We start from the raw sequence: 13,521 nt of genomic DNA on the forward strand, positions 1-13,521 counted from the left end.
TCTTCTGTATATTACATTTTCTTGCAGAGTGCCAGGAACTTAAGTGACTTGATAAACAAACAGAAAATTCCCGTGGAATCAGCATTGAACTGCTGCTGCTGATACCAGACCAGCAAATCAAAGCCTGAAGAATTGCATTAACGGAAGAGCCTACCAAATCTGCCAATATCTTGAACCTAGCACAATGCAAGTAATTCATCATCTACAAGATAGACGTGTCCTTGGGATGGAGTCCTGCTTGTTCCTTTCACACAGCTCCCTTCATCAGGATTTAGCAATCCATTTACAGGGCCAGAGCTGACACTTCAGTATTGGTAAGCATAGGAAAAAAAAAACCAAAAAAACCCTTCCTCGTTTAAGAACGCAAATTCTGCCACCTAGTGACCAAGGAAAATTAATCTACAGTTTATGAACGGGCTGAGGGATCGTTGGCTCAAGCAACTCCAGCTGTGCCATGGCTGGCAGATGGGCAGAGCCATCAGTACCCATGATTCTCCCAGGTAGTCTGCCTACACACTCAGAGCGTAGAAGGACAAAGTATATGCTGCTCAGCTGTGCATGAGAAAGATGACCAAGCCCTTATATAGAAGCCCAGTCCAAAGATCATCTCATGCTGGAACTACTGCTGAATTTGCACCTTGTCTTCAGGAAGCTCACTGAAACACAGCGCTTAGAAAGGGGAAGGCAGAAGGCACTGATGTTCTTTGCCAGTCCTTTGGCTTACTGAATGGTGAGTCTGATTTGGGCCCCAAATCTCCAGCATATGGGTGGTGGTTCAGCAGGACATTCCTTCAGAATTCATGTGGAATCTTTAAAGCACCTGCTCAGGGAAAAGCTCCAGTAGGCATTTCTATGCTAGATACGTGTAAACCCATTGCTACCTGCTGTCATTTTTAGTACCTACCTATAGTAAAACGCTTTCCAAGCTTTTGTAAGGGGAATGGCAAATAGATAGACAACCACAGCTGAAAAGTTACGGCTTCAAAAATCTGATCTGTTTAAAGGTCTGTATTACTACTTAATAAACTGCAATATATCATTAAAATCTTAGTATGGTCAGAGCTGCAAAGAGAATCTGGGCTTGCCCTCTCCATCTTTCTTGCTCTAACAACTTAGAATCCTTTGTCCACAGGTACTTGTGCACCTCTTTTACATCCTTCATAAGACTGCTGTAAAAAAATAGCTGCTGGAAGTAAAGCTTCCTTTTGACTGAAACAGGGTTTCAGTCAGATGAAGTCTTTCTTTTCAGTCTTTCTTACTATATCTATAGCCTGAAAAATTTCATCAAAATCTGTGGAACTAGAACAAGGCCAGCAGAGAGTTCCAACAAGGACCTTCAGAACCATGTATATCTTACAGCTGTTCATCATTGTGCTAGGAAAATAAAGGTATCTATTCAGAAAAGCATTTCTATTACCCTTCAGTATACACTTAGCTATAGCTGTTTTCCTGGTTGAAGCTATAGCTTTTAAGCAGCTCTGTTCAGCTGTGAGACGAAAAAAAAAAGAAGTGAAAGAAAAAGCATTAGATCTCACTGAGTAACTTTGTTTCATTTTATATCGTACTGCTATTTGAAAATCTTTGGAAAGCCCTTCGTCCTTTTGTACATGTATTTACCACTTGGAATTCCAGGCACCTGGGACTATCACAGTGACACTGTTAACTATATGCAAATCAACAGAAAGCTCTCACACAAAATAGAAATGCTGCGTTCATGTTGATTAAATCATGTATTAGCACAACCAAGCACAGCGAGATTCCAGTAAGAGAGAGAAGAATGACAGGTCTTGTTCCACGGTATAAATATTTTATCGTCTGTTTCCATCCGGTTTCTTAGCCTGTCCTATTCTGCTCAGGGAGTAGAAAGCTCTAGCTACTGTTTGAAAGCATACTATCTAAGGAAATGTTTGTTTCAATAACAGGTTGGATGAAGAAAATGATTGGGGAGGGAAATGGAAATTCACATGCATGACAGAGGAGATCCAGAAAATTTTTTTATTTGTATCTTCTTCTGTGGGACTGAACAGTGTACATATTACTGAAGACACCAGAATGGGCACAGTGGACCTGGGTGTAGAAATCTCTGAAGTGCTCCATCTAAAAAGTGATAGGCATGAAGCATGGGCGTGAATGGGCATGAAGCTTTGGTTTTCTTATACAATATTGTCCTACATGTCCAGTAAGATCAAAAATTCCACACTGAGCCTTAATGGATATTCCTGGATCTATACTGCAGATGATCCCTAAAAGGACTCATGATTTGATTCTCCACCCTGAGATCACATTAAGATCTGATTTTCAGAGCCAATACTAGGTCTTGCATGTGTGTGCATAGACATGATGGTAGTAATTGTAAATATTAAATAGAAGTGTACCAAGGCACAAATGCATCTAGAAAGCATGCAGTGAAAAATCTTGTACAGACTATCAGCTTGCTATTCAGTGTGCATTGGTACCAGAGCTAAAGCATTTGTAATTCTTTATATGTCAGAAGAGTCACTATGTCACAAATGAGGGCAGGGTACAATTTTCCTGCTTCAGAGCAGTGAGGCACACTAGGACAGACAGACAGAGAAACGGAGCTAAAAATTTATTTTCTCCCAGAATTCCTTTTTAAAAAAATTTTTTTTTTTTTCCCCTGATAGAAAGGGGACAACACACTCCTTTGGGAATGTCACTGTCAGCTCTGCATAATGTATCACTGGAAAGGTGTGGATACAAAACAACTATTACCTAACAAACAAGTGCTAATGTTACTTCATGCCTACATGGAAACTCACACGGAGGAGCCACTGCTGCAGGAGGTCTTCAGACAGAGGTAAAAGAAAACACGGGAACAGCAGGAGTTCATCCTCTCTACTTAGCATGACAGTAGCTCACCTGCCTTGCCTTCACAGGTGTATCAGACACAGTGTTTGACACCTGCCTAAGGATTTCTATCATGACTCACAGAACAAAACCTCCTCACAATAGAATGAATCAACTCTAAGACAAAAGTGATCTCTCCTGCAAGCTCAGTAGCTGAGGCAGGGGTCATTTCTTCTAAGCCTGAAAAGATATAGATATGCCACAGGAAAATGTTCCGTGGGCAATAGACTACCACAGAAGTATTGTTCTAAAGGACCAAATTTTGGTCAGCTATCTTAATTCTTTCATAGGCTAACCTCCCCCATTGGAAGAAGGTGGACCAACCCATTAGAGGGATACAAGAAGTCCCTCTTCCAGCACTTAGACACCATCAATAAGCAGCAAAGTACAAGGTTTGGACACATTGTGGAACTGGTGGCTCTGATCAGAGAAAAGCTTCACAGTAGGATAACATGTGTTCTAGAAAAGCCTCTGAGGTTGAACAGTTGTGAAATGTGATGGAATGAAAGCTAAAAAGGAAGGCAGGCCTCTCAATCATCACTGAAGCTCTTTGAGATTTTACTGTCACTTTTATTACAGTAAGTGTTCTCTTACTGTTTTAAGAAATATTTTCACTAAGAAGTTTCCCATTGAAAACCACAAGTTCTTTAAAAATGAAACTTGTGACATTGCACAAATAGCATCCTAAATCTGGCAGGAAAGGATTTTGATACCTGCAGTACATTGTCTGATCTACTCCAGACTCTGTCCTTGGTCATTAACACAGGCATACACAACCATTCAAGGAGTGAGGAATTCACTTGGAAAATGAGTGAACAGCATCACAATTGTTTCAACAGCATCTGCAATGCCTTAGTAATTAGCTGATTAACTAATAAAACCCACCTTTCATATTTTATAAAAAGAACCAACAAGGTTTCAATTCTTCTTCTTTTTTTTTTTATTTTTTTTTTATTTTTTTTTTCCATATTGCAGAAGAGCTACTGAAATCTGTTTTTGTGGGATGATAGTCATTTTACTACTTATAAGGAGGTTTTATTGTGTAGAGTCCAATGTCCAAGATAAGTCATCTGAGAGTCGGAGAATTTGTGTTTTCTCCATCTACTCACAAATCTTCCTGCCTTTCACTGTTGTAATTCATTTATTGCCCTTATTTTTCAAACACAGGCTTGACATACCCTGAACTTGCCTCTAATGCACAGTCCATTCAGAAGGTGATGCTGCTCTACAAGGGTGGTGAGCTTGTAGCTGGGAGCCTTATTATGTCTCCTGTGAGCAGGGAGGTCACCAACAAGGACCCAGGATGCAGAGCAGCAAATCTGTGTCAGGATGAAGGCCAGAGATTGCAACTGGGGTCAGACAGATGAAAGACAAGACAGCCTAATGTCAAGCCAGACAGCTCAGCCAGTGGGTTTGGGTCAAGGTGAGGATGGGGCCTGACACATCTGCTTACACAGCTTTGATGTGGCACAGCAGTGGAATCTCAGCTTAAGAGCAACTCCCAAAGGACAGGAGGGGCAGGCCCTCACCTCTGGCCTTCCTTACAATAAGTCTTACTGGCAAAGGAGCTGTCTGAGGGCTCAGACAGCTAAACTTAGTGCAGCTAAATAAATGCCTGGAAGGTGGATGTGCTCTGGGCCCTACATAATGAAGATCTGAAGCAGAAAGGAGAATTTGGAAGTCTCTGGAAAAGGAGACTCTACAAACTCTCTGGGCAGCCTGTTCCAGTGCTCCCTCACCCTCGCAGTAAAGAAGTTTCTCCTCATGGTGAGGTGGAACTTCCTATGTTCTAGCCTAAACCTGTTGTTCCTTGCCCTATTACTGGGCACCAATTACAAGAGATTGGCCTTATCCTCTTGACACCCACCCTCAGGTATTTATAGACATTAATAACATCCCCTCTCAGCCTTCTTTTCTCAAGGCTAAACAGCCCCAGTTATCTCAGTCTTTATTCATAGGAGAGATGCTCAAGTCCCTTTATCATCCTCATAGCTCTGCATTGGATTCTCTCCAGTAGAGCTGTGTCTCTCTTGAGATGGAGAACCCAAAACTGCATACAGTATTCCAGGTGCAGTCTCAACAGAGCAGAGTAGAGAAGGAGCAGAACCTCCCTAGATCCAATGGACACATTTTCCTGATGCACCCTAGGATACAATTAGCCTTCTTGGTCACACAGGCACATTGTTGACCCATGGAGAATTTACTGTCCACTAGGACTCCAATGTCTTTCTCGATGGACCTGCTTTCCAGCAGGATATCCCCTCATCTGTACTGGTGTTTGATGTTATTCCTTCCCAGATGCAGGACTCTACACTTGTCCTTATTGAACTTTATGAGGCTGATTTTTACCCAGCTCTCCATCCTGTCCAGACCTTGCTGGTGTATCAGCCACTCTTCCCAGCTTCATATCATCAGCAAACTTGCTGAGGGTACACTCCATCTCCTCAACAAGGTTGTTAAGAAATTGAACAAAAATGGGCCTAGAACAGATCTCTGGGGATTTACAACCCTCTGAACTGTGTTGTTGAGCCTGTTATCAATCTACCTCACAGTCCAATTGTCTGTTCCACATTTCTTGAGTTTTGTTAAGGGTTTGTTCTAGGATACTGTCAAAACCTTTACTGAAGCCAAGGTATATGACATCCACTGCTCTCCCTTTTTCTATCCCATTTGACCATGCCTTTGCAGAAGGATATTGTAGTAGATGAACCCTTCTTGGGGCATGGTCCTTCGAAGTTAAACAGCAACACCTGATTGCTTCATTTTGCTACACTTCCCACACCCCACCCCATCCCTTTTTTTTTAAAAAAAAGAACACAAACAACAAGCAAAAAAAAAAAGATACGATGTCCAAACGTGTGAGTTCAGCAAGGTTATTCAGTTTGAACTGCTGGGCAATGCACCGTTGTTGGAAATGGGTGCCAAGTTGTCCATTGGAGATCCGGTCGCAGCAGGGCGTGTCCATTTACTGGGTACCCAAAGAGGTCCGGAGTCTGTGGAGACACAGCTATAGCCTCTTCCAGTAAACAGTAACAGCTTGGGCCCTACCCATTGACCTGTAGAAGGATCCTTGTCGTTGATTTGTACTTCCAGCATGCAGCTGATTTTCTGGGACAAGTAGTGTAGCAACACGGGAGGTTGTTGGGAATTGCGGCTTAGACTAAGAAAGTTCAGTGTAAAAAGCACTTTGCTAAGCCGCATCTGTGGGTCCAAATCTTTGCTGCCTTTTTGCTTTTGTAAGTATGTTTTCAGCATGTGATTAGCTCTTCCCACTATCGCCTGGCCTGTGGACAAATGAGGGATCCCTGTAATGTGTTTTACTGCCCAAGTGGCAAGAAACTGCCTGACCTTTCCACCTATATAAGCAGGTGCATTGTCAGTTTTTACTACTTGGGGGACCCCCATAACAGCAAAGCAGGTGGTCAGGTGACGGACCACATGTAAAACCTTCTCCCCTGTCTGAGCCGTGGCCCAAAGCAGGTCTGAAAAGGTATCTATCAACACGTGGACATATTTAAGCCATCCAAATTCTGGAACGTGGGTAACATCCATTTGCCAGATCTCTCCTGCTTGCAACCCACGTGGGTTGACTCCCACTCCTGCAGTGCCCTGGCATTTTGGTGAAATAGGGAATGACTGTTTTGAGCCTTCGCAAACTGGCTTACAGGACCCTGCATTCTTAGGCTGACCCATTCTTAGTCAGCCCTTGCATTTCCTTCTCCTAGGCCTAAAGATGTTTTATGGCTACTGATGTGCAAGATGCAGCACGGTTGTGTGCTATTTTTCAGTACACGCTGTAATGCAAGAAAGAGCTCTAATACTCACTGGTTTTGCACTAGCTTAACGAGAGCGTCCTTGATACGATTCGCTACTCCTACAGCATATTGTGAGTCAGAGACGATGTTAAGGGGACACATCGCCATTGCGTTAAGGCCCAGATGATAGCCAGTAGTTCCAGAATTTGTAGATTGTTTTTGTCGGTGCCCGGAATCAAGTGTTGTTTCCACTGTCCCTTTATCCTGCCTACGCAAGCGGCTGTTTTTGACCTTTTTCCAGCATCAGTGGACACAGTGATACCAGGCACTGGATGCTCTGAAACAATTGGTCATTCTATCCAGCAGAACTAGCTAATGGCCTGTAGGTGCCTGTGTTTTGGGCCTCCATGACGGATGTCTCCAGAGTATTTGAACAAGGCAAGTTGCAGTGGTGTAGAGCATTGCAGCAACCAATCAAAATCAATCGTTTTGATAGGAATGCTGATCCAAGCTGGCTCTCGACCATCTACTTCAAGGCAACGCTGTCATCCCTTTCGTATCAGGAGTGCTATGATTTCAGTTCGCTGCCAGATACCTTTTTGAGCCATGTGGGGTGGGAATAGCCATTCCAAGATAGCTATTGAGTCTGATCCCCGAGAGTTCTGATTACAGCTTCGATCATAGTCATCATAGTGCTGCTTCCTGTTTTCCCTTTGCCAATTGAAGTCCTGTAGTAGCAGTGCGAAAGGGAATGAAGGGTGATTGCATATCCAGATTCCAATGGGTTGAGTGGCATCTCGACAGTCTGCAAAGCCGGTTTCCAGTTTGTGGACAACCTGTTTTAGCACATTGGTATGCTCATCGGTCCAGTCCACTAGGGCATCTGGTCGTGTGCCCCACAACAGTGACAGAAAGGGGTGGATATCAACATTGGTGAGACCTATGATGGGTCGAAGCCATTGAAGGTCGCCCACTAGCTTTTGGGCGTCATTCAATGTTTTGACCAAGTTGATTACCTCTAGCTTTTGCAGTCTGACCATGGTGTGAGTAACTTGCCACCTTAGGTAGCTCCAACGCAATTGTGACTGCACTTTCTCAGGAGCTACAATTAATCCTTTTGCCTTTAGTCGAGCGGTCAACATCTAATATTGTCGGGGAACAGGGCTTCCTGGCAAAGCAGTATGTCATCCATATAATGATAAATCAGTGTGTCCGGCATTTCTTTTTGAATCAGCGAGAATGCCCAAGCCACAGACAACTGACATATTGCTGGGGAGTTCCCCATCCCTTGGGGCAACACTATCCATTCGTACCTCTTGGCAGGTTCACTCTTGTTAAACGATAGGATGGTGAAGGCAAAGCGAACCGTGTCCTTGGGATGTAAGGGAATGGTAAAGAAGCAGTCTTTGAGATCAATTACCAGAAGGTGCCAATCTCTGGGTAACATGGTAAGGGCAGCCCGGGTTGGAGGGCACCCATCGGCCACATCTGGTTGTTGACCTTACGTAAGTCATGTAACAACCACCATTTCCCTGACTTCTTTGGGGCTACAAAAATGGGAGTGTTCCAAGGGCTGACAGATGGCTGAATGTGTCCCACATCCAGCTGCTCTTGCACCAGGCGGTTGGCAATTTCTAGCCACTCTTTAGATAGGGATCACTGCTCCACCCAGACAGGGGTGTCTGTCTTCCACCAAAGCCTGGGAGTTGGCAGCACTTCTGCAGTGGCCCTCATTAAAAAAGTTGAGGGGGTAGGGTGGGTTCAGGAATGGAGAGAATGGCCCCTAATTGGCTCATTACCTCCCTGCCAACCAACACTCCAAGTTGTCCTGGTAGTGGCAACGATCGCTGCCTGTCCTTCAGGGAACTTCAATTGCACAGGGTTAAGGGCTTCAAGGGGAGTGGAACCACCACCTATTCCCTGGACAGCATCAAGGGCAGTGGTGAGTTTCCAATGACGAGGCCACACATTATGGTTGATTATTGTAACATCAGCCCCGGTGTCCATCATCATGGAAAGAGTCTTGACTTCACTACCAGTGGCCAATTGTACGATTACGATAGGCCTCATCTTCATCTGTTGTGCTAAGGTGACCAGAGTGCTTCCAGAAGATCCAAAGCCTTGGGTGCCTTGTGCCACAGGAGCGTTCTTCCCTAAGTTCATTTTTGGGAGAAGGACCGGTTGTGCTAACCGAGTGCCTGCTTTGATTATCAGGAAGGGTGTTAATGTGAAACAGGTGATCATGATCTCCCCTGTATAATCTGCCTCAATTACTCCTGGGAGCACAACAAGTCCTGCAATGCCAGTAGAAAAATGGCCAATCAGTAAGGCTCCAGCCGTACTTTCCTCTTGGTATGCTGGTCCATATATTCCTGTCGGGATCCGCTGCACTTGGGTTGTCATCAGAGTGACATCTATTGCTGCTGGCACATTGCGACCCAAGCTTCCCCTTGTGGCTAGGGTGGGGAGCTGGTGTAGGGCATTGGCCCGGCTACTTGTGTCCTGGCATGGGGGCCTTTTGCGCTGCTCCTCCCGTTTTTTGCAGACCTACACGCTGAATTGCTGTGGTTGTCCTTTTGGCATTGATCACACCACACTGTGACTGAGCAAGCTCTTCTTGTATGGCCTCTGGCTCCACATCAATAACAAACAGGGGTGGATTTCCTTGATCGATTCCCTCTTGTGTCTAGTTTTTGTGCAACTGCCGCGAGAAGTTTCTGGGTGGGTTCCATGGTGGCAGCAAAGGCACTAGCCATACCTTGGCTTTGCTGTGTTTGGGCTGCCCTGGCAGCCACTTCTAGCATTTCCGAGACGTCAACAGTTTTTGGTAGGGTGGAAAACAGCAACTTCATTCTTGGATTTGCATTTTCAAATGCCAATAATTTGAGCATAGACTCTTTTTGCTCTGTTCCTTGATCAGATTGAGCCCTGACAGATTGATGAAGTAGGTCAACAAAGCACTGAAAACGCTCATTCATCCCTTGCTTGATGGCGGTAAATGAGGGGAGTGGAGTAGGCTCTGGAACCACATAGAAGGCTTGGCGGGCTAGATGTGCAGCAATGTGGTGGAGTGCAGTTGGGAACTGGAGCTGGATTTGGATGTCCCCATAGCGTCCTTAACCCATGAGCATCTTGGCGGTTAGCCCTAATAATGGATCCCCAGGTGCTCGAGGGTGGTTAGCTTCTACCTGGGCTGGGCGCTCCCACTCTTTGATCCAGATGATTTGCTGGGAGGGGGTGAGCAGGTACTTGGCCAGATTATGACAGTCATGGGGGCTATTAGTGTTGGTAGTGAAAAGCCAATCCAGAATGGCCCTACCACTTTCTGTCTTTAGTCCTCCCTCCTTCAAGGTCTTTTTGGCCTGTTGCAGGGTTTTCCAGGTGTGTTGTTCAAACTAAGGCACCCCGTTGTTATCACGCAAAATGGGACAAGCGATGGTGCTAGCTTCCCATTCGCCCCTCGAGGATGGCATCACAAACAAAACCAGTCCATCTTCTGGGTTGAGCTTTTTTGTCGGCACCTTTAATGCCTTGTTTGTTCTGCCGTGTTTGCAGCAGGGTTAAAGCGTCCTCCTCATCATCATCAGAGCGGGTGGATGGATCCTGGTATTTGTGAAAAGATGACCATTGTTCTATGTCTTTAACCCTCTTTTTCAAGGATTTCATCGCCTGATTTGTTTGTTCGGTTATTTGATAAAGGAGGGCTTTTATTTTGTCCTCCAGGCCGGCGGGTGGGGTGACTGGGGTGGCCACTTCTTTCCCCTTTTCCTTCTCTGAACTGGGAGTTAGCAGTAGGGGTGGTTTCCGGTAACAGCTGGGACCGCCGGCTGTCGGTACTTTCGCATTCTCCCATACTTCGTTTTTGATGCTCGAAGCGGACACTTCTTCCTCTTCCTCTGGCCCAATGTCAGACAGAAAGTCAGCTATGGAGTGGTGCTCCTTTCCCAGCATGCCTTTAATGGTGAGGCCTTTGTCCCCTAATCCCAAGAATGCCTTCCAAGTCCTACCATACTCAGGAGAAGGAGTAGGTAGTGGAGATGCTGTGGGGACAACATTAGGCTCTGCTTCTGGTGGGGGTGCCGTGGGAACAACATTGGCTTTTGGTGTAAGCATCACAACAGTGGTAGCAGCAGCTTTTGCTTTGGTTTTTATTTCTTTTAACGCATTAGTAATTATCCTCCATGTATCTTCTAAGTCAATTTCATGCTTATTTTTCTCTTGAGTGTGGAGGCCCCATATCAAGTCGTCGACCTCTTGCCAGAGTTCCCACGCAACTGATGCAGATGAGGTGGAGGAGAGTTCTTGCTCTTTTGTCCATGTCACTGGCTTCTCTGGAAGCTTCTCATTGACAGGGGTGCTTAATGACAGTCCCATTTTTCTTTTGATGAGTCAACAATAGAGAGAAGGTAGTGATCCTTCTTACCCAACTCAGGCTTCCCGGCTCCGGCTAGCTCTATCCTGACTCTTCAGGTTTTTTGTTGGTGTTGTATTGCACCAAACTGGCTCCCTTTTCCTGGTCTGCCTGAGCAGAGGCTAGACCATGGTCTATGCCCGCATTCTCCACCAGATGTAGTAGACGAACCCTTCTTGGGGCACAGCACTTCAAAATCAAACAGGTGTTCTTGCCAAGGTGCACAAACAGTGCTCCCATCTTGTTGCCTTTAGACTTGGCTAGCCTTGTTCAGTGCTTCTGCTCCAGACTCAGCTAACCTCCTCCTCCAGCTGCTCGAGAGCAAGCTAAGCATGCATTTGGAAGCTCACCTTTTATTGGTCACCCAATCCTGCTCATGCGCAGCTGGGCTAAACCCTAATTGGGCACAAGTGGGCTTAACACAAGCTCACGCCTCCCACCTCGTAAATAGCAACACCTGATTGCCTCATTTCGCTACAGGATATCAAGCTTATTTTCTTTCAAGTGGTTAGAGATTGCCCCCGGAAGGAGCTTCTCCATTACCTTTCCACAGGGATGGTGGTAGTAGTAGTCAGTCTGTAGTTGCCTGGGTTTTCCTTCTTGCCCTTTCTAAAGACTGGAGTGATACTGGCTTTCTTCCAGTGCTCAGGCATCTCTCCCAGTCTCCACAACTTTCCAAAATTATGGAGAGTGGCTCAGCAACCTCAGCCAGCTCTCTCAGCACACATGGATGTACCTCATCAGGGCCCATGGATTTGTGTGTTTGCAGTTTATCCGAGCAATCTCTAACCCGATTCTCACTGACTAGTCTTTCTCCATCCAGTTATGCCCCCTTACTTTCAGTGACTGGTTATTAAATCAATGGCTATGAGAAAGGCAGACAAAAAAATCCTGCAGACAAATCCTGTATTTCTATGCATTATAAGACAATTTACCCAGTGGATAGTATTCCAGCATTTAGGAGAATATTTTGCCAAGTGAAACAGATGTAGCCAGAACAAAAAAATTACGACCCTAAACAAAAATTTACCGTGTTTCTGCAAAATACTTCTGAGTTTGAAGGAACAATCAGAAGCAACAGTATCTCTGGAAATTCTACAGGTGAGCAACAGCCTCCAGGTAATCAAAGATATAGTGCTGTCAAGAGAGATTGCTTGTAGAATTAATAGGACTTACTCTTCTTGAGAATAATATCAGCCAATTTTTTCTTTGGTGTTTATATCATAGTAAGTGTTGAAGGAATGCAAGGATATTTTTTTTTCCCCACCTGAGATTTTTGTGTTCTCAGACCCACAGCTGTTAGTTTGAAGCTGCATCAGTCAGCACAAACCAAGGGACAGAAGCAGCCTGATACCTGATACTGCTGAGCAGGTGCAGCCTATATCTACTATAGCACATATGTTGTTCACAATACCATTCAGCTGTTCATGACCGGTGAGGATGTAAACCCTCCAACTAGATCAGCTAGGTCACACAAACTCTATTACTTGCAAAGTTTAAATTATTTTCTTAAATAACCAATGTTATTTTTTTTAAAAAAAACGGAAGTCAAAATTAATAGGAGCTGATGGATGCACATAGCTTTTGGAAGTCTCCGTCTTTTATGCAAGCCAGAAAAATTAACATAACACTAGATTTTCAGATATTCTTATAACCACTTACAGGCTTTCACTAAGCAGAGCATTTAGTTTGGTGTGCACATTAAGTGTGCCTGTGGGTGTAGGAATCAGGCGAACTGAGATCCTTTATTTTAAATAAATTTTTATTTATTTTTATATACATACACACACACTTATTTTTCCAATTGGAGTGGCGGGTACTGTATAAAAATAAATTGCTTTTCAAATTTTTAGTACCACAATTTTAAAGATTAACATGGATGATGCAAAGAACAACCAAGCAGTGAGGCGGGGATCTTTACAACTCACCCTAGAAGGAAAGTGCCCAGGCAGGTGGATTGGACTCAATGATCTTTCAAGGTCCCTTCCAACCCTTAACATTCTGTGATTCTGTGTGATTCTGTGAAATTCTGTGTGACCGCTTACAGCTTCTCCAGTTTCAGTGCCAGCTGCACTGGCAGTGTGCGTACTGCTAGCTGTGGTATGGATCTGAATTACTCTTAGCCCTATGGAAGCCCCATCTCTCTACTCATCTTCCTGGTATAACTCAGCCTCAAAGTTTCAAGAGTACTTTCAAGGACTCATGCAGAGGATACTCATCAATATTTTGAGATCCATCAGTGCCTATTCACCTACATTATGAATGATATGAATGATAATTTGTGTCAGTGATAAAGCACTATTTGTTCTTAAGACTGCACCTGAGTTGAATGCTGATTCTGAGTCCACTGAAGATGTTCTCCACAACCAATAGTCCAGACCTGTGCCAATTTAGCAACCTCTAGCTGTCTATTACTATAGCTAAGCTACAAAATCAATCACAGGCTAAGCCAGCCTCTGGAAAGTGATGTCTCTATTCCCCTTCTCT

This window comes from Heliangelus exortis, chromosome Z (genome assembly GCF_036169615.1).
Source record: "Heliangelus exortis chromosome Z, bHelExo1.hap1, whole genome shotgun sequence".
NCBI lineage: Eukaryota > Metazoa > Chordata > Aves > Apodiformes > Trochilidae > Heliangelus > Heliangelus exortis.